The sequence below is a fragment of the Gracilinanus agilis genome, chromosome 2, assembly GCF_016433145.1.
Source record: "Gracilinanus agilis isolate LMUSP501 chromosome 2, AgileGrace, whole genome shotgun sequence".
NCBI classification, from domain to species: Eukaryota; Metazoa; Chordata; class Mammalia; order Didelphimorphia; family Didelphidae; genus Gracilinanus; species Gracilinanus agilis.
Window position 1 is genome coordinate 417343876 of NC_058131.1, and position 21486 is coordinate 417365361.

Consider the following 21486-nt stretch of genomic DNA (forward strand, 5'->3'; position numbering starts at 1 on the left):
TTGTGTTTATCTCATATATCCACTTGACAATTTGGTGGAGACTATAAACTCCTCTAAAAATGTCTTAAATTCATATAATAAGATATATAGGATTGCAAAAGAAAACAAGTTAGTGAGAATAAAGATTTTTATTTTCAATCCAATTTCCCAAAATATCTGGAATCAAGCCATGGATTCCCAAGAGTCTATGAACTTCAGGGAAAGAACGACTGGTCTCAGACACTTCCTAGCTGTGTGACCCTGGGCAAGTCACATTGCCTAGCCCTTGCTACACTTCTGCCTTGGAACCAATACATAGTATTGATTCTAAAGTGGAAGGTAAGGATTAAAAAAAAACACTGCAATTAAGCCATAATTCTCTTACCTGCCTTGTTTCATGTCTCTCAGTTCTTTCCTGCACTAGTTTATCTAGCGAAGGTCCAATGCAGACACAATAAAGGAAGTCATAATAGTAATATTAACAACAAGTAATATTTAGATAGTATTTTATGATTTACAAAATACAAATATTATTTTACCCTATTACAGATAAAATAAATATAGATGGATATATTTAAAGATATTAGGGTTTTATTAACAGCCATATTGATAATTAAGAAAACTATGTGCCTGCTAAGATCTAATTCAAATGCCCACCATGCTTACCCTCTGGATGCTTCCTAGGAAGGAGAGCATGTCCCAATTATGTCCCCAACTTATACCTTTCACGTAATCACATTTCCTGCCCACCTGTATTATGCAAGAGGAATTATGGGAGATGTAGTTTTGAAAGGGTCCTAAATGTTCACAGGAAGTTTAGACCAGGGACCTCAAAATCAATTCAAAGAACCCCAAATTTCCAATATCACAAGCCTTACTACAACTCTGGGAGGTGGGTGCTATTTATTAACCCCATTTCACAGATAAAGAAACTGATTTAGAAAAAGAACTTGCCCAAAGTCACACAGCTAGTAAGTGTCTGAGGTCAGATTTAAACTCAGATCCTCCTGGCTCCAGGTACAGTATTCTGTTCACTTTCTCATATAATTGCCTTTATGCAAGATCTAGAAAAAAATTAAGATCAGCATGTAACAGTAAAGCTGGAAGGACTTAGAATGTCAGAATTGGAAGGAACTTTAGGAACTCTTCTAACCTAGTCTTACAGAGGCAGAAACAGAGGCCCAAGGAGGGGAAGTAATTTTCCCAAGGTCACATGGCATGGCCCCACTATCCCATTTGGAATTTTTACCTTTAATACTTCCTTTCTAAGTGCTAATATTTAAAAAGGTAGACTCACGCTTTGACATTTCTAAAACTGCCACTGCCTGTTGGCTTGTGTGTGCTATGGCACACCAATTCTTTTCCCATATAATTACTAACCAAAGTTACAAGTTTCCTTTTGCCATAAAATTTAACAAGTTGGACACTTTGCATATAAAAATTCAACTTTGATGTGTTCCTGTGGTGTGGTAAGCCTCAGATTCCTGCACTGGCCTTCAAACTGTTCTAAGAACTCAGGGACTACCAAGAAGTCTGGGATCCCCTTGACTTCAAACTGTCAAGATTCCAAAATTCAATATAACCTGAGATAGAGGGAATTATGAGAAAAGAACATCTTGTTCCCAGTATATTCCTCCCCTTTTAAGGATATCATTGACTCTCTTAAGGACTAATATGCATCTCCCACACTTCATCCATACTTCCCTACTTTTCTTAATTCACATATGTCTTAACCTATAAACTCCCTTTGACAGAGTATGATGTCATGGAGAGAACTCTGGAATCTAAAGGCAGAAAACACCTGCTAAGTCCAGCTCTGCCACTTACTAGTCATGTGTCCTTGAATTTAGTCTTCCTCATTCAGTACCTCTGTATCCTCTTATGTAAAGGAATAATCTCTTTCTTGCCCTCCTCACCTGGTTGTGTGTGAATGGAATTAGCTCATCCTCATTCATTTGTGTAGATTTAGCCACCAGGAATAATGTCACCCCACCCAACTTAGAATTAAGTGGAGAGAGGGAGGTCTGTTACATATAAGTAACAAATCAAAAGCAAGGGACTGCCCTTTGGGCAGTCCAAAAACAGAGTTGAGGCTGACATTTGTCCATTTGAAATTGGAGGTGGATGCAGGAAGTGATGAAAGATGCTATCTTTAAATATGAAGGTAACTTCCTGGGGAGGGAGTTGGTGTTTTGAACTTGGTGTAGAAGGATCTCTGGTGAGACCTCAGACTGCTTCCCTTTGAATTGTCACTTGAGTAAGTTAGGCTGACTCTCTTTCTCTTCCCTTGGAGTTTCTGGAGGCTCTTGCCTTAAAGAGGCCTCTCTTATTGGAGGAGGCCTTGTGGCTAGAAGCCTTGTTTAATTAACCTCTGTGCCTCTCTGCTGGGGCCTCTAAATACCTACCTGGTTTGGACCTTGGGTCTGGGCCAGAGTTTCTCTCTCTCAACTTCCCTATCTTCAACCTTCCTAATTGTAAATAAAGCACCATAAAAGTCATCCTGGCTTGGGTCTATTTTATTTTGAAATCGAGTTAATTGATTTCTGGCGACCATACCTTAAATATCTAGTTTTCCCCTCTTACAGTTGTTGAAAGGAAGTTCTCTGCCTACAGTCAAGGACTACAGAAATGAGACCCATTTTCTTGGTACCAGCTAAGATCTCCCCATGGCTTGGTCTATAATCCTAAGGTAAAATGTGCAATTGATCCTTTTGAAAAGCTTTCTTGACTTAACTTTTTCCAAAATGTTCATCAGGCACAAAGAGGGAAGCTGTCCAGAACATTACAAAGCTTATGTGATGGAAAACATTTATTAGATGAAAAGTGAAAATATATACCATATTGTGAGACTAATAAAAAGAAAGCTAACCCATGTTACTCAGCAGGTTCTCACCAACACATGGTAGAGAATGTGTTTAAACAAGCAAATTCCCCCAGGGTAGGAGCATGGACAGGAGAAATCATTACTTCCCTCTTCTAGGAAGAGTGAGGCTCACACCCACTCAGCCTTTGTCATTTAAGGAGATTGTGTTTCTGTATTTACCATAGCAACCCCTCAGGCATTTCATAATCATCCCAGTACACCAGTCTTGCCTATACTTTTCCATATGCCCTCGAAAAAAAATTAAATTAAAAAAAAAAAAAACAACCTCTTAGAGTCTTAGAATGGATAATGAAGGAGGTTCAGAAGCTGACATCAGGAACTCCTTGTATTTCTTCCTTCTTTAGCCATTCCAGTGGTCATTTGTTTTCCTGTGACCTTTATGTTTATCCTTGCACCCACTCAGTGAGGGGATGAATCCCCAAAAGGTCTGGCATAGATCAGTATCATGGTTGGGTGTCTCTGTCCAATATTCCATGTTCTTAAATCTCTGCTTGTATGTCTGTCTCCTCTGACAAATATCAAGCAACAATCTACTTTGTGAATCAAAACAGACTTTGGAAGAAGAATTAAAGGCTTTAGAATTGGAAGGAACCTTAGATATTATCTATTCCAATCTTTTCATTTTATAAATATGGAAACTGAGGCTGAGAGACGATATAATGTATGTTGTATGTTCTCAATAAGTGTTTCTTGAGTTGAATCATTACTTTCTCAAGGTCACACTGATGGTGATTAACAGACAGAGCTATAGTTGAACCCAAATTCAAACATATGCTTAGTGACTTTAGGAATTTGATAATCTTAAAATTGCTGATCAATATAATGATTCAAGATAATTCTGAAGATATATGAAGAAAAATGTTTTCAGGGCAGTTAGGTGGCCCAGTAGATAGAGAACCAGGCCCCAAGATGGGAGTTCCTAAATTCAAATTTGCCCTCAACCACTTCCTAGCTGTGTGTGCCTGGGCAAATCATTAAACTCCAATTGCCTAGTTTTTAATAATCTTCTACCTTGAAATGGATTATTAGTATCATTCTAAGACAGAAGGTAAGAGTTTAAAAAGAAAAAATGAAAAATGTTCTCCTCTAGATAGAGAACTGATAAACTCTGAGTGCATACAGAAGTATAATTTTTTTCACTTTATTTTTCTTGTTTTTTTTTTCAACATGGCTAATATGGAAATATGTTTTGCATGATCTCACATGTATAATTGATATCACATTGCTTGCTTTCTCAATGGGTGAGGGAGAGAGAAGAGGAGGGAGGGAGAATATTCAGGACTCAATTGTATTGAAAATTGAATGTTAAAAAATAAATTATATATACATATATAATTTTTTTAAGAATCTTGGATTTGGAGGGGACCCTGGATATCATTTAATTCAACTTCTATCCCGTGCAGGAATCCCCTGTTGCCAGTCTAGCACCTATCTGAAAACCTCTAGTGATGGGAAACTTATGACCTTCTAAATCTTACTTCTCTGAGTATAAGCAATTCTTCCTTAAATTAAGTCATTTACCCATTTTGAATTTATCTTGGTATAGGGTGTAAGATGTTGTTCTAAACCTAATTTTCCCATACTGTTTTCTAATTTTCCCAGCAGTTTTTGTTAAAGAGTGAGTTCTTGTCCCTATCTTGCTGAGGTCATTTATCCCTAGCCTATTCCATTGATCCCCCTTCTGTCTTTTAGCCAGTACCATATTGTTTTGGTGATCATTGCTTTATAGTACAGTTTAAGATCTGGTACTGTTATGCCACCTTCCTTCGTCTTTTTTTTTTATTATTTCACTTGATATTCTTGATCTTTTGTTCTTCCAGATCAACTTTGTTATAATTTTTTCTAATTCTATAAAAAAGTATTTTGGTAGTTTGATAGGTATGGCACTGAATAAGTAGATTAATTTAAGTAGGCTTGTCATTTTTATTATGTTAGCTCATCCTACCCAGGAGCAATTAATGTTTTTCCAATTATTTAGGTCTAGTTTTAATTGTGTGAAAAGTGTTTTGTAGTTGTGTTCATATAATTCCTGTGTTTGTCTTGGTAGATAGAGTCCTAAATGTTTTATATTGTCTAGAGTGATTTTAAATGGAGTTTCTTTTTCTAAACCCTGCTGCAGAATTTTGTTGTAAATATACAGAAAGTCTGATGATTTATGTGGTTTTATCTTGTACAACTTTGCTAAAGTTGTTAATGATTTCCACTAGCTCTTCCTTAAATTAAATTAATATTTACCTTATCACTTCTGAAAATTGGTTCTACTATTGCCTCTTAGGCTACATAGAATAAGTCCCATGGGTTATGTAAATCTTGTCTTCATTCTAGAAAGCACAAAACTTTTTGGGAGCCCTGAAGGAAAAAAAAGAGGCAGAAGGCCACCCAACTGGCTGAGGCAGTTGTCAAGGTCAGGATGAGGCTAGAAACAGTATGGGTACCATCTGTGTCTGTGGTTACTTTGAGGTTCTCTCAATTTGTGTAAAATGTTACAAGGATGACAAGAGTCTAATTCTACTTCCATCTGTCCCATGAGAATGAAACAAATTTATCAAGCTTCAGAGTTGGAGGAAACTTGATAGTCACAGAATGTTAGAGCTAGAATGGATATTTGAATAATGGGATTTTCAAATAGAACCAATCATTCAGCTTGGTAAGGACCAACCATTTGCCAGATACCCTGCTAGGTTTACAAACACACAATCAGTCCACTCCATCAAAAAGCTCAGTCTTTTGGAGGACAAGTACCCATGTGAGGGTACCCATTACATAAATGAGTAAAAAATAAATGCAAACTAATTTTATAAGGGAAGCACTAGCAGCTGGGGGATCAGGAAAGGCCTCATGTAGGAGGTGTTATCTGAGCTAAGGTTTGAAGGAAACAAGGAATTCTGAGAGACAGAGATAAGGAAGGAATATATTCACAGAAAGGGAAACAGTTAGAATACCACGTGTGAGGAAAAGGAAGATGATTTGGTCTAGATCATAGAGTTGGTGAAGGCAAATGACATATATAATAAGCCTGGAATGATAAATTGGAATCAGATTGTTAAGGGATTCCAATGACAGTTATGGGAGCATTTCATTCTAGAAATGATAGAGAGCCATGGAAGGAAAGGGCATGGTCAGACTTCTGTTTTATTGTTACATAGGTGGAAAATTAGCTGGAAAAGAGAGAGATTTGCAGCAGAAAGACTAATTAGGAAGCTATTATGAGACAAGAATTTGTCTGATCTGGGGTGGTAGCCATATAAATGGAGAGAAGGGAACTTTGTTCAGTCATTTTTTAGTTTCATCTGACTCTTTGTGATACCATTTGGGGAATCTTACTGAAGGGATTTATCAACAAATCCAGCACTGTTTCTACTCTACCATACTCCCTCCAAAGAATATTGGAGCTTCTTTCTATCTATTTAAATGCTTCCTATAATTGAAAGACCACCTCAGTTCCCAACCCATTTTCTCACCTCCATTCCATGAAGTCTCTCTAAGCCTTGATCTGAGTGTGATCTGAGGTTGCCCAGCACATAAAATTTTTATTCACAGAGCCCTTTTTAGGATCATAGATCTAAAACTGGAAGGAACCATAGAAACTATTTAGTTCAACTACCTTCTTTTATAGATGAGGAAACCAAGGCTCAGAGACTTAACCGAGGCACAGTGTTAAACACAAAATTGACATTTAATAAGTGCCAGATAGGGATTTTATTTATTTATCATGATTTTTATTTTATTTATCATGATTAATAAACCAGATAAGTTTGTGTACTTATGGTCAAATTTAACTTATTTCATTATTTCATTTCTCTAGACCTCAGTTTCTCCATCTGTGAAATAGGTAAAACTATCTCAGTCTCTGAGTACCAATGTAAGTTTCAAACAAGGTTATAGATTCTGAAAGTTCTTTGAAAGGTTTAAAGTGCTATATAAGAGATTCATTTATGATTTTTCTAAGAAATTCTATGTTTTGTAATTTCACTTTAATACTCCACAAGGATCTGAGGAAGATAACCCATCCAGACGCCAATACCAAAATATCTTTTCTTCTCTGGGGCTATCCTGACTCACTGTCTGCAGAAGTTCTCTGCAGAGGAGTACTGGATCATTGGAATCCATGTCTGTGAACTGCTTGGAGTGCAAATTCCAAAGGGATGTAGTCAAACTGGGAAAAATCCAACTTGTTAAAAACTGACAACCCTTGGATCAGTCCAACTGCCTTTGGCTCTGTGCCAGCTCAGAGATCCCCACTGGCTGGGAAAGCTGACAAGGGTTTTGGAGGTAACAGCATCAGCCTCATGGCTCAAAGGGAGTTGTGAAAATGGAGAGATTCAAGGAAGATCAGCATTTCCTGGGAAATAAACCAACTTCCAAAGTTGCTCCATTCAGGAGAGAGATGATGAGGAGTTAACCTAACCTTCTGCTGCTGATTAGAATAAACATAGCAGAATTAAGAAAAATCCTTCTAAACCTCAGTTGGTTATCAATGCAAACAATTTTGAAGAGGAAGGATGGTATTTTGTTGGCATGGTGTCAGTCAAAATCAAAGTGGGGAGTCACAGCTTCTGTACAGAGGTAGCTAGATGGCACAGTAGATAGCACACTAAGCCTAGAGTCAGGAAGGCTTGAATTCAAATTAAAGACTCTGATACTAACTCTGTGATCCTGAGCAAATCATTTCATCTCAATTTTGGGCCTCGGTTCTATCAGCTGTAAAATAGGAAAACAATAGCCCTTGCCTACTAGAGTTGTAGTGAGGATCAAATGAAATAATATTTATAAAACACTTAGCACAATATCTGACATTTAATAGGCACTTAATAAATGCTTGTTTTTTTCCTTCCTTCCTCCCTTTCTTCCTCCCTTCCTTCCTTCCTTCCTTCCTTCTTTCCTCCCTTCCTTCTTTCCTTCCTTTCTCCTACATTATCTGTAGGTCTTAGGATCATAGTTTTATAACTCAAAAGCAACTTAAAAGTAATCTGTTCCAAACCCTTCATGTTACATGTAGAGAAATTAAGGCCCAAAGGAGTTAAGAAACTTTCCCCAAAACACGAAGTGGCAAAGTTAGGTCCCTTTCCATTATATCATGTTATTTTCTGTCCTCATGGTGGGGAAAGATTTCACAGGTCTTGGCATAGAGAAAACCAAGAGATTTCAATGTGGCAGAGAACTTAAATAGAACCCTTGACCAAAGAACATCAAACTTGAGAAGTCAGTGCCTTATATTGGAAAGAATATTGGACTTAAAGTTTGAGGATCTGAGTTCAAATTCTAACTATATCCCTTACTGACTGAATGACTCAGGTCACTTTTCCTTGAAGAGCCTGTTTCTGCCTTTAAAATATAGGAGTGTGACTTCCTGAATAAAATACTTTCTGTAATTTTATTAGTGCTGGCTCTCTTCCATCTCTCATATTTCTAGGATTCTATGTTCTTTAGGCTACAGAAATAGGATTGAAACATTGGGTTAGCCTCCTGGACCCTCCCAGTCTAGTATTCTAGGAGGTACCAAAGTCTACAATGTGGAATAGCCTGGTTATACTTCATTATAGCAATTCCCATAGGTTAAGATTAGACTTCCAAATTTTGACCTCCCAAAATGAAGAGTCTAGACTCTATGATAGACTAAATTTAAACTGTTCCAGAGAGATGCTTACCCTTTTCTTAAAAGCCTCTAAGGAAGGAGACTCCTTAGCCTTCCTTGGCAAAACATTTAAGATTTTTAAACTATTTGTATTTGAAAAGAAATAGAAAATGACTTCAAAGACCCACAGAAGCAAATATACAGCAACATGGCTTTGACAGCTCAAAAAACTGTAGGGAAAATGAATAGATCTGAAACAACCTGAGATAACATGATGCCAAGGGAGATAAGGAATTCAATCACTTAATCTCTTTGAGCCTCCATTTCTTCATATGTAAAATGAGGAAATTGGAAGAGATGATCTTTAAGTTCCTTCCCCAATTTGAGAGCCTAATGGTGTTTATCTGACCTGAAGAATGTGCACATGAAATCCTCTTCACAACATCCCTGATATGTCCTCCATTTGAAGACATCTTGAAACAGGCAATTCACTACCTCTTGAAGCATACCCTTCTACTGGAGAACTTGGATTGTTTCATATTGAGCTGAAATTTGCTTCTCTTTACTGTCCTCACTTCTCTATTCTGGGGTCAAGGAGAAGAGGTATGATGCTCTTTCCCTCAGAGAAGTGAAAATAGCAAGCATGCACCCCTTTTTCTCTTTTCCAAGCTGAATATCCATAGTTCATTTGACTACTCTTCATATCAAATAATTTGAAGTTCCCTCTTTCTCAGACTCTCATGGATGTGCTTACCAATATTCTGCTTAAAACTGTGATTCTCTGAAATGGTAAATAACATTTCATCAAGTCTCTCAGTTTAGACACCATGGTTTTGTTCATAAAATCTAAAATTAAATTAACCTTTTGGCTACCATATTATACTACTTACTAAGACTGAACTTGTACAGTCCATTAAACCCTTACATCTTTTTTTCATGCCTGCTGTTATCTATTCAGGATAATTTGCCATTTTGTATGTATGTCGATGGTATTTTTAGTTAAAGAAAATTTAATTCCTTGATACCCTACCCCTTCCTCCCCTCTCTGTACCAGAGAAGACCTCATAAATGAAAAATATGAATATACGAATTATGTCATGTGTATTTCTATTTATCAGTTCTTTCACTGAAAATGGACATTCACAAGTTATTCTCCAAATATTAATTCTGAAGCTGTATACATGGTTCTCTTCTTTCTACTCATTTCACTTTTCATTGTTTCTTGTAGGTCTTTCCAAGTTTTTTTTTTAAAAATTAACCTGTTCATCATTTCTTAAGGTGTAGTAGTATTCCATTCCAGAGTTGGTATTTTAAACTCATTTATAAAATTTTAAATTTATCTCTATTAAAAACTATACTTACATAAGACTTAGTCAGTCCCCCAAAAAATGAGGAGTCAAAGGGTAGGAACAAAAAAAAGTTCTCAAAAGAATTGCAAACTACTAATAATTATTTGAAAGAATGTTCCAAATCACTAAAAAGAAAAAAAAATGGAGATCAAAGCAACTGTGAAGTTTTTCCTCACAACCAGCAAATTTACAAAGATTACAAAAGATAAGAATGGTCTTTGATAGCAGGGTTATGGAAAAACAGACATACTAAATCAATGTTGATGGAGCTGTGAATTAATCCAACCATAGTGGAAAAGAGTTTTGAAATTATGAGAAAAGAATGTTGAATATGCCCCTACTTCCTAGAGATTCCATTACTAGACATATAATCCAAAGAAGGATAATATCAAAAAGAAAGGGTTCCATATATGTCAAAGGATTTATAGCAGCACTTTTCATAGTAGAAATGAACTGGAAACAAAGTAGATGTCCTTTGATTAGAGAGTGACTAAACAAATTCTGGTACATGAATGTAATGGCATATTACCATAATATTGAAACCATTGAAACTGAAATCTGTGAAAATACCCTAATCTTGATCCCCAAAAAGAAATATGGGACTCCACCTCCCCTAGTTTCTTTGTAGCAGTGAAGGATTATGGGTCCAGAACACTGTATTTAACTTTGGACTTTAAATTTTTTATAAAATTTTATTGATATTTAATTATTTTATGTAATAATAATTATATCATACAATGATTAGTTAATATTATTTTATTTTATTCATTAATATTTCATTACCTTTGCTGAATCTCTTTCTTATTTTTTTATTCTTTGTTTAAGGTGATGCCTCTCTGAGAGGGTCAAAGCTTGGGGAAATATATGTCCTATATAAGTGGATTGAGAGCCAGGCCTAGAGACTGGAGGTCCTAGGTTCAAGTCCGGCCTCGGACACTTCCAGCTGTGTGACCTTGGGCAAGTCACTTGACCCCTATTGCCCACCCTTACCACTCCTGGGCCAAGGACGGTCCCTACCCTGGATGAAAAAGGAGGAGGGTTGGGCGTGGGGCTAGCAACCCCACCCTGTAAAAACTACATCTGCTAAAGAAACTGCAACCTAAAGTAGGGGCAGCTGGGCTAGCTCAGTGGATTGAGAGCCAGGCCTAGAGACGAAAGGTCCTAGGTTCAAGTCCGGGCTCAGACACTTCCCAGCTGGGTGACCCTGAGCGACTGTGTGACCCATTGCCTACTGATTGTGGCCCTATGCTCCTTGAATGGAGTCCCAGGATAAAAAAAAAAATAAATTAAAAATATAAACAAAATTTAATTTGTAAGAGAAGAACATGTCTTATCATGCTTAACTCCTTATTCCAAAATGTTTTGACCTTTTGGTGTAATATTTCTACTTTTAGCTTGATAGCTCTGCTTCTTAACTTTAAGGGATTAGCAACCTTGATAACAACACCCATTTCTTCATCCACATTATTGAGAAAAAGGTAATAAAAGACCTTGGAATCCATAGAAAAATAGGGTTTCAGGAATGAAGAAGACCCCAGAAGCTATCTAACCCAACATATTACAGATCTGGTGACAGGAAAAGAACAATAACCTGGAAATCAACAGAGAAAGGTACTCTTTTGTATTTTGTCACTTAATCCCTATATGACATTGGGAAAAGTACCTGCTTCCATTCTTTGAAAAGAAAAATGAGTTGGTTGGATTAGATCAGTGATTCCCACAATGGACACTAACACCCCCTGATGGGTGCTTCAGTGATCCAAGGGAGTGGTGATAGTCACAGGTGCATTTATCTTTCCTATTAATTGCTATTAAATTTTTTTAAATTAATTTCCAGGGGGCTAAGTAATATTTTTTTCTGGAAAGGGGGCGGTAGGCCAAAAAAGTTTGGGAACCACTGGACTAGATTGTCTCTAAGATGTCATCTAACTTTAAATTTTCTTTGTTTCATTATGCTACAACCCTATTTAGTTTTGATGTTCCATGGTTAGGGGGACCCCTAGGTAGAGAGAGAGGAAAATAAAAAACATCGACTTTGTATTCAGAGGTCACAAGTTCAAATTCTGCTTCTGATGGATATTATGTGAATGACTTTGAACAATTCATTTAGACTCTTTCATACTATCCTCTCATCTGTAAAAGGAGAGACTGTACTACGTTTCTGAAGTACACTCCATCACTCATATCTAAGCTCACTCCATCACTTAACTCTCATTCCAACAGCTCAAAAACCATCTCTTCAGTCATTTAAGAAAATCATTTTTGGGGGTTGCCAGGTTAGGATGGCGGCAGAGTGAAAAGCAGCACTTAACCTCTCCTAACTGAAACATACAGGACTCCTCAATGGAACATAAAAACACATCCAGACGAAAAGAGGGACCCCACAACAGGGCGCAGCGTGGAAGGTACGTGGAATCTGGGCATTTCCATGCTATAAAGGGGTGAAACAGCTCTCACTAAATCACGGGCTGAGCAACCCCCCCACCCCCAAACACACACACACACACACACACACACACACACACCACCTACAACTCCAAAGCCAGCTCAAAAGAAATAGAGCAAGTTTGGGGCACCCATTGAGTCTTTGGCAGCTCCAGGGCCTGTTCCTGAGAGCAGCAAGTCAAAAGACCGAAAAAATAGAAGGAAACAAGAAATATCTCAATGAGAAAGTGACAGACCAAGAAAACTGGTCTAGAAGAGAAAATTTGAAAATCATTGGTCTCCCTGAAAAAGCAGAAATTAATAGAAATTTGGACTCCATACTAAAAGAAATTATCCAGCAAAATTGCCCTAAAGTTCTACAACAAGAGGGCAATATATATAGTGAAAGGATCCATAGATCACCCTCTACACTAGAGCCAGAAAAAACAAAGACCAGGAATATAATAGCCAAATTCAAGAGCTTACAAGTAAAAGAAAAAAATCTTACAAGAAGCCAGAAAGAGACAATTCAAATATCAAGGAACATCAATCAGGATCACAGAGGATCTGGCAGCCTCCATGCTAAAAGACCGCAAGGCTTGGAATATGATATTCAGAAAGGCGAGAGAGCTGGGCCTGCAACCACAGATCAACTACCCATCAAAATTGACTATATACTTCCAGGGGAAAGTATGGGCATTCAACAAAATTGAAGATTTCCAAGTATTTGCACAGAAAAGACCAGGACTAAATGGAAAGTTTGATATCCAACCACAAAAATCAAGAGAAACATGAAAAGGTAAATAAGAAACAGAGGGGAAAGAAAGAAAACTCATAATTTTTAATTTGCCTTTTTAAGGGCCTCAGTAAGATCTAATTATCTGTATTCCTATGTGGAGAAATGCTATGTATAATTCACTGTAATGAACTCTATTCACTATTATAGTATTCACTATTATAGTAATCAGAAGAATAATTCATAGGGAGAGGGTGAAATACTAAATGGTCTAAGTTGATATGGTGGGCTGGGAAAGAGGGGGGTAAATAGCACGGGAAACCAAGAGAAACTTGAGAGAATAAGAAAAATAGGATATTCTATTACACACAAAGAGGGCATGGGAAGGGAAGGGGACAAATACTATTATAAGAAGGAGAGCATTAAGAGGTAATATTTAAACCTTACTCTCAGGGTAATCAACCCAGAGAGGGAAGAGTAGCTATATTATCCATTGGGATATAAAACTCTATCTAACCCTACTGAGAAAGTCAGAAGTGATAAACCAAGGGGAGCAGGAGAGTGGGGAGGTCAAAAAAGGGAGAGGAGAAGAAGGGGGAGGGAATTCATTAGGCCTTTAAAAATAAAAATAGGGGAATAAAAAGGGAGGGGGTAGAAAGGGAAGTTAGTCAAGGGAGGGGATAAGGGATAGGGTCTTAATAGCAAACAACTGGTTTTAAAGGAAATAGTTTAAGGAAAAGGGGTAGGAATAGGGGAGGATACAAAAATGTCAGGGAATGCACAACTGATAATTATAACTATGAATGTGAATGGGATGAACTCGCTCATAAAACAGAAGCAAATAGCAGAGTGGATTAGAAACCAAAATCCTACCATATGTTGTCTACAACAAACACATATAAGGCGGGTGGACATACACAAGTTTAAAGTTAAGGGCTTGAGAAAAATCTTTTGGGCATCAAATGAGAAAAAGAAGGCAGGAGTGGCAACTGTGATTTCTGACAAAGCCAAAGTAAAAATAGATATGATTAAAAAAGACAGGGAAGGTCATTACATCCTGATTAAAGGCAGTACAAACAATGAGGAAATAACACTGCTCAATATGTATGCCCCAAGTGGCATAGCATCCAAATTCATAAAGGAGAAACTGGCAGAGCTCAAGAAGAAAATAGATAGTAAAACCATAATAGTGGGAGATCTAAATACTCCTCTTTCAGATCTAGATAAATCAAACCAAAAAATAAATAAGAAAGAGGTAAGAGGGGTGAATGAAGCCCTAGAAAAATTAGATTTAATTGATATGTGGAGAAAAATAAATAGGGACAAAAAGGAATACACCCTCTTTTCAGCTGCACATTTCACAAAGATTGACTATGTAACAGGGCATAGAAATATTGCAAACAAATGGAAAAGAGCAGAAATAATAAATGTAACCTTCTCAGATCATAATGCAATAAAAATAATAATTAGTAAGGGCACCTGGACAGGCAAATGAAAAACTAATTGGAAATTAAATAATATGATTCTCCAAAACCAATTAGTCAAAGAAGAAATCATAGAAACAATCAACAATTTCATTGAAGGGAATGACAATGATGAGACATCCACCAAACTCTGTGGGATGCAGCCAAGGAAGTACTCCGGGGTAAATTTGTATTCTTGAGTGCATATATTAACAAATTAAGGAGGGCAGAGATTAATGAATTGGGCATGCAACTCAAAAAATTAGAAAGCGAGCAAATTAAAAATCCCCAGATGAAAACTAAATTAGAAATACTAAAAGTCAAGGGAGAAATTAATAAAATCGAAAGTAAAAGAACTATTGAATTAATAAATAAGACTAGAAGCTGGTATTTTGAAAAAAAAAGATAAAATAGACAAGGTACTGGTCAATCTAATAAAAAAAAAGGAAGAAGAAAACCAAATTGACAGTATCAAAGATGAAAAGGGAGACCTCACCTCTAATGCAGGGGAAAATAAGGCAATCATTAAAAACAATTTCTCCCAATTGTGTGGCAATAAATATAACAATTTAGGACATATGAATGAATATTGACAAAAATATAAATTGCCTAGATTAACAGCAGAAGAAATAGAATACCTAAATAATCCCATATCAGAAAAAGAAATTGAACAAGCCATCAAAGAACTCCCTAAGAAAAAATCGCCAGGGACTGATGTATTCACAAGTGAATTCTATCAGACATTCAAAGAGCAAATAATCCCAATACTATATAAATAATTTGATATGATAGGCAAAAAAGGAATCCTACCAAATTCCTTTAATGACACAAATATGGTACTGACTCCAAAGCCAGGGAGATCAAAAACAGAGAAAAAAAAATTACAGACCAATCTCCCTAATGAACATTGATGCAAAAATCTTAAATAGAATACTAGCAAAGAGACTCCAGCAAGTAATTAAGAAGATCATCCACCATGATCAGGTGGGATCTATACCAGGAATGCAAGGTTGGTTCAACATTAGGAAAACCATCCACATAATTGACCATATCAACAGTCTAACAAACAAAAATCACATGATTATCTCAATAGATGCTGAAAAAGCCTTTGACAAAATACAGCATCCATTCCTATTGGAAACACAGAAAAGTATAGGAATAGAAGGACCTTTCCTAAAAATAATAAACAGTATATACCTAAAACCATCAACAAACATCATATACAATGGGAATAAATTAGAGGCCTTCCCAGTAAGATCAGGAGTAAAACAAGGATGCCCATTATCACCTCTATTATTCAAAATAGTACTAGAAACTTCCCAGCTGTGTGACCCTGGGCAAGTCACTTGACCCCCATTGCCCACCCTTACCATTCTTCCACCTATGAGACAATACACTGAAATTAAGGGTTAAAAAAATAGTACTAGAAACACTAGCAGTAGCAATTAGAGAAGAAAAGAAATTGAAGGTATCAAAATAGGCAATGAGGAGACTAAGCTATCACTCTTTGCATATGATATGATGGTATACTTAAAAAATCCTAGAGAATCAACTAAGAAGCTTGTAGAAATAATCAATAACTTTGGCAAATTTGCAGGATACAAAATAAATGCACATAAATCATCAGCTTTTCTATATATTTTCAACACATCACAGCAGCAAGAGGTAGAAAGAGAAACACCATTTAAAATCACCCTAGACAATATAAAATACCTGGGCATCTATCTACCAAAACAAATACAGGAATTATACGAAAACAACTACAAAACACTTTCCAAACAAATAAAACTGGAGCTAAACAACTGGAAAGCATTCATTGCTCATGGGTAGGATGAGCTAACATAATAAAAATGACCATTCTACCCAAATTAATTTACCTATTTAGCACCATACCTATCAAACTACCAAAAAACTTCTTTACTGAATTTGAAAAAACTATAACAAATTTCATTTGGAATAACAAAAGATCAAGAATATCAAGGGAATTATGAAAAAAAAATGTGAAGAAAGGGGGCCTAGCAGTACCAGATATTAAACTATACTATAAAGCAGCAGTCATCAAAACAATAAGGTACTGGCTAAGAGATAGAAGGGAAGATCAGTGGAATAGGCTTGTGGTAAATGATATCAGCAAGACAGTGTATGATAAACCCAAAGAGCCCAACTTTTGGGACATGAATCCACTATTTGACAAAAACTGCTGGGAAATTTGGAAAACAATATGGGAGAGATTAGGTTTAGATCTACATCTCACACCCTACACCAAGATAAATTCAGAATGGGTGAATGACTTGAATATAAAGAGGGAAACTATAAATAAGTTAAGTGAACACAGAATAATATACTTGTCAGATCTCTGGTAAAGGAAAGATTTTAAAACCAAGCAAGAGTTAGAGAAAATTACAAAATGTAAATAAAATGGTTTCGATTATATTAAAGTAAAAAACTTTTGTACAAACAAAAACAATGTAGTCAAAATCAGAAGGGAAACAACAAATTGGAAAAAATCTTTATAACAAAAAACTCTGACAGGGTTATAATTACTCAAATATACAAGGAGTTAAACCAATTGTATAAAAAATCAAGCCATTCCCCAATTGATAAATGGGCAAGAGACATGAATAGGCAATTTTCAGGTAAAGAAATCAAAAGTATCAATAAGCACATGAGAAAGTGTTCTAAATCTCTAATAATTAGAGAAATGCAAATCAAAACAAATCTGAGGTATCACCTCATACCTAGCAGATTGGCTAAAATGAAAGAAGGGAAGAGTAATGAATGCTATAGAGGATGTGGCAAAACTGGGACATTAATGCATTGCTGGTGGAGTTGTGAACTGATTCAACCATTCTGGCTGGCAATTTGGAACTATGCTCAAAGGGCTATAAAAAATGCCTGCCCTTTGTTCCAGCCAAACCATTGTTGGGTTTGTACCCCAAAGAGATTATTAATAAACAGACTTGTACGAAAATATTTATAGCTGCACTTTTTGTGGTGGCAAAAAACTGGAAAAGGAGGGCATGCCCTTCAATTGGGGAATGGCTGAACAAATTGTGGTATATGCTGGTGATGGAATAATATTGTGTTCAAAGGAATAATAAACTGGAGGAGTTACAGGTGAACTGGAAAAACCTACAGGAATTGATGCAGAGTGAAAGGAGCAGAGCCAGAAGAACATTGTACACAGAGACTGATATACTATGGTAAAATCGAATGCAATGGACTTCTGTACTAGCAGCAATGCAATGACACAGGACAGCTCTGAGGGATTTATGGTAAAGAACGCTAACCACATTCAGAGGAAGGACTGCAGGAGAGGAAACATATAAGAAAAACAACTGCTTGAATGCATGGGTTGGGGTGGACATGATTGAGGATGTAGACTCGAAACTACCACACCAATGCAACTATCAACAGTTTGGAAATAGGTCTTGATCAATGACACATGATAAAACCAGTGAAAATGTGCATCAGCCATGGGTGGGGGTGAAGGGGGGTGAAGGGGAAAGTGGGAGCATGAATCATGTAACCATGTTAAAAACGAATATTAATAAATGTTTTAAAAAAAGAAAAAATCATTTTTGCTTTTTTTTGCTATTAAGTGAGCAGGTAGCTAGTTTTTTGAAATCTTCCTTTTTTACCTTTGTAAAATCAAGAAAATATTAACTAGTTTTCCATTATTTTGGCTTTCTATCCAATCTCTACATCTTCTCAAAGGTAAAAACAGTAGTTCAATGATCATACCTACATGATCCCAGCCAGGTGATCTAAACTCATTGAAAACACTGAGGTGCTCTTCCTCAATTTTTTTTTTTTTGCAAATTCTAAAATGGCAAAGTGACTTCACCTGCAATTCCTGTTGTTCCTAATTTAATAGTTAAGGCACTTTTGGTCAGGTTGGCAGTTCTCTTGGGAAACATGTTTTCCTGAGTCCTCAAGGGAGGCAATACCTCTAGCCAAGAGCCCTTTGTTTCTATATTATAAACCATATTCTTGTTCTTTGAAATCAACTATGTGGCCAGCCACTAGCTTCCCATCTTGATAGCCAGCCTAGAACAATAGACTTGCTATCAGAAATGGCTGGGCTTTTTTTTTTTGGGGGGGGGGCGTACAACTGAAACTTACCAATTAACCTGCCTGAGCTTCAGTTCAACTGTAAAATAAATTAACATCTATAACATCTACACGAGGAGGCTGTTGTAAATATGGGCACTTATTTTTGTTGTCTACCTCTTTCTTATCTAAAATCACAATCTTCAACTAAATCCTCATGTTTGTCACCCAAGTCTCTTGAGTCAGACCTCCTCTGGCAGTCATTATTTCCCACATGAATTGAAAAAATTAAGTTGTGCAGGAAAGATAGTAGGACACAGTAGGCAGAGAGCTGGCCTCAGATCCCAGGAAGACATAGATTCAAATCTCACCTCTGACATACTAAACAAGGCAATACCTCTGTGCTCCACAGGAAATGTTTGAAGAGTATAAGTTATGGAGACAGGACTAAGCTACTTTGGTGGGAGGTATTTCCTTATCCCCGAAGTTCTCCATGCCAATGACATCAAAGGTACAGGTCCTTTTTCTGTCTTAGGTTGGTTAGTATTTTGTGGATTTGGAATAGTATGAATGAATGAATCAATGACAAAGAATGAAAACACATTTATTAAGCATTTACTCTGGGTTAGACACTGTACTAAGTACTAGGGATACAAATGAAAAAAAAGTGAAACTTACTCTTTTTATTGTTGTTGAGTCATGCAGTTGTGTCTGACTCTTCATGACTGCATAGACCAGTGATGGGCAAACTATGGCCCACAGGCCAGATGCAACCCCTGAAATGTTCAATCCAGCTGCTGGACATTATTCCTAATCTGACGAATACAATGAGAAGGATACAATACAATGAAACTTCAAAAGAGCTGCTTTAGAAACAGACTGACAGATGAGCATTTCCTTTCCTTTGGCCCCCCCCCCCCCTTTAAAAAGTTTGCCCATCACTGGGCCATAGATCATAGTTATCCATGGGGTTTTTTGGCCAGGATACTGGCGTGGTTTGCTATTTTTTTCTCCAGTGGATCCAATGGATACTTTTTGGTAAGCATCAGAAGTTAAGTGACTTGTCTAGGGTCACATAGCTAGGAAGTATGTGAGGCTAGATTTAAACTCAGATCTTTCTGATTCCTGACTCAGAATTCTATCCACTGTGATACCTAGCCACCTCCTATGCATACAAACGTTAAGTGATTTGCCCAAGGTCAGAAAACTAGTAAGTGTCTAAGGCCAGATTTGAAATTAAGTCATCCTGACTGTAGTTATACAGATAGTTATTAAGAACCTATTATGTACAAATCACTGTATTCCTTGAATTATATACTGAAGATCCACTGGATTCTATCTACACTGCCACTTAGGCCCCTGCCCTGCCCTTAGGGAACTTCTGTTTTAATGGAGAAAGTAATTTTAGTCTAAGTTGTCAATATTCCTTCCCAAAAGCAGTGGTATTGTCCATGTGATCATTGTGCCTAGAGCAAGATGTGGAAAGTATGGAATATAGTAGCAAGTAAGCACATGCATGATATACGTATACTCCACTGAATGCAGCATGATAACATAGGGGTGACCCTGGACTTCACCAGCAGAACTTAAGTCTTGGAAGATCCTAAGTTCCTACCATAATGGAAAGATTTTAAGTATGAGTGCTGAGGAAAGCAAGGCATTGTTTAAGGGCCAGTGTAGCTCATTTCAGAGAGGCTTATCTTAGGCCAATTATTAATGGATTCTTTGGCCACAGAAACTCATTAAACTGTCCATCAAGGAAGAAGGTGTTTTCTACAACAGCTGTGGGAGGAACCAAATCAGTGAAATCAAAGGATTTATGAAGTATTGTAAAAAGGATACATGTACCATGTTTTAGGAGAGAAAATTGTAAGCTTAAGTATTCTCAGAAGAAGACCAGGATACAGTAGTAAGATGGCTATGAGTCATATTATGTGCAGAAAGATTGAGGTAACAGGATATTTAACTTGGACAAAAGAAGACTCAGGCGAGCCTGAAAATAAAGATCTGAATAGTGTTATAGAGAAGAATCTGTTGTTCAGATATAAAATTAACCTTATATGACTGGTTAGCCAGTTAGAATAGGCTTTAATTTCTATCTGCCTTTTCTATTCAGGTAATAGTAATAAATTCTATGGATTTAATTTAGTTTTCATACTCTAGAAAATAAAACTAGAACTTAACCAATTTAAATCAACCAATAGTTCTTAAGAAATTGCTATGTACAAATCATTGTATCCACTGTATCATATATTGAAATACAAAGATAAAAAATAAAATAATAATCTCTAACTTTGTATATTATTATATTGTATATTTGTATATATATTAAAGTGTACAATCAGTTGACCTATATTCTCATTTGATTCTCATCTCACAATACTAATTCCTTTTGCCACTATTTTCTCTTTGGTGACCCCATCATGTTTAATATAAAATTACCATGAGATAGGATCTCATTCTACCTTATTCCCTCCAACAGATTGCTCCCTCTGTCATCCACCTCTCTCATGTATCTTCAATCTCTTGCTGTTCTTAATGCTCTCAGTGCTTAACATAGTGACTGGCAAAAGATAGGTACTTAAATACTTACTGTTTGACTGGCATTGTCATTAACTTGGAGGAAACTTAGTTCATATCCCCAAGGATTCATAGCTATGATACTAGACCCATGATTTCATAGGTATTAGAACTCTCAGGTGAGGAACCAATCTCTACCAATGCATGTGGGTACCTTCTCTGCAATTTAGTGATTTAAGAATTGCCTACTAACCAGAAAGTTAATGCCTTATTAGGTGGACTCTTATTAGGATGGTAAAAGTCCTCAAGACTATGTATTTTCTAGTATGAATTGTAGTCATTAGGGACATCTCTACTCTTTGCTCAAGGTAAAGGTCCCTGAAGGGAGAGAAATACTTTGGGAACAGGATTTAGGTCTTTTCCTAATAATCCATCTCAACCAATAAGAAGACTCTTATGCTAACAGACTGTGAGTTAAGTATCACATTTGCATGCCTTTTTTT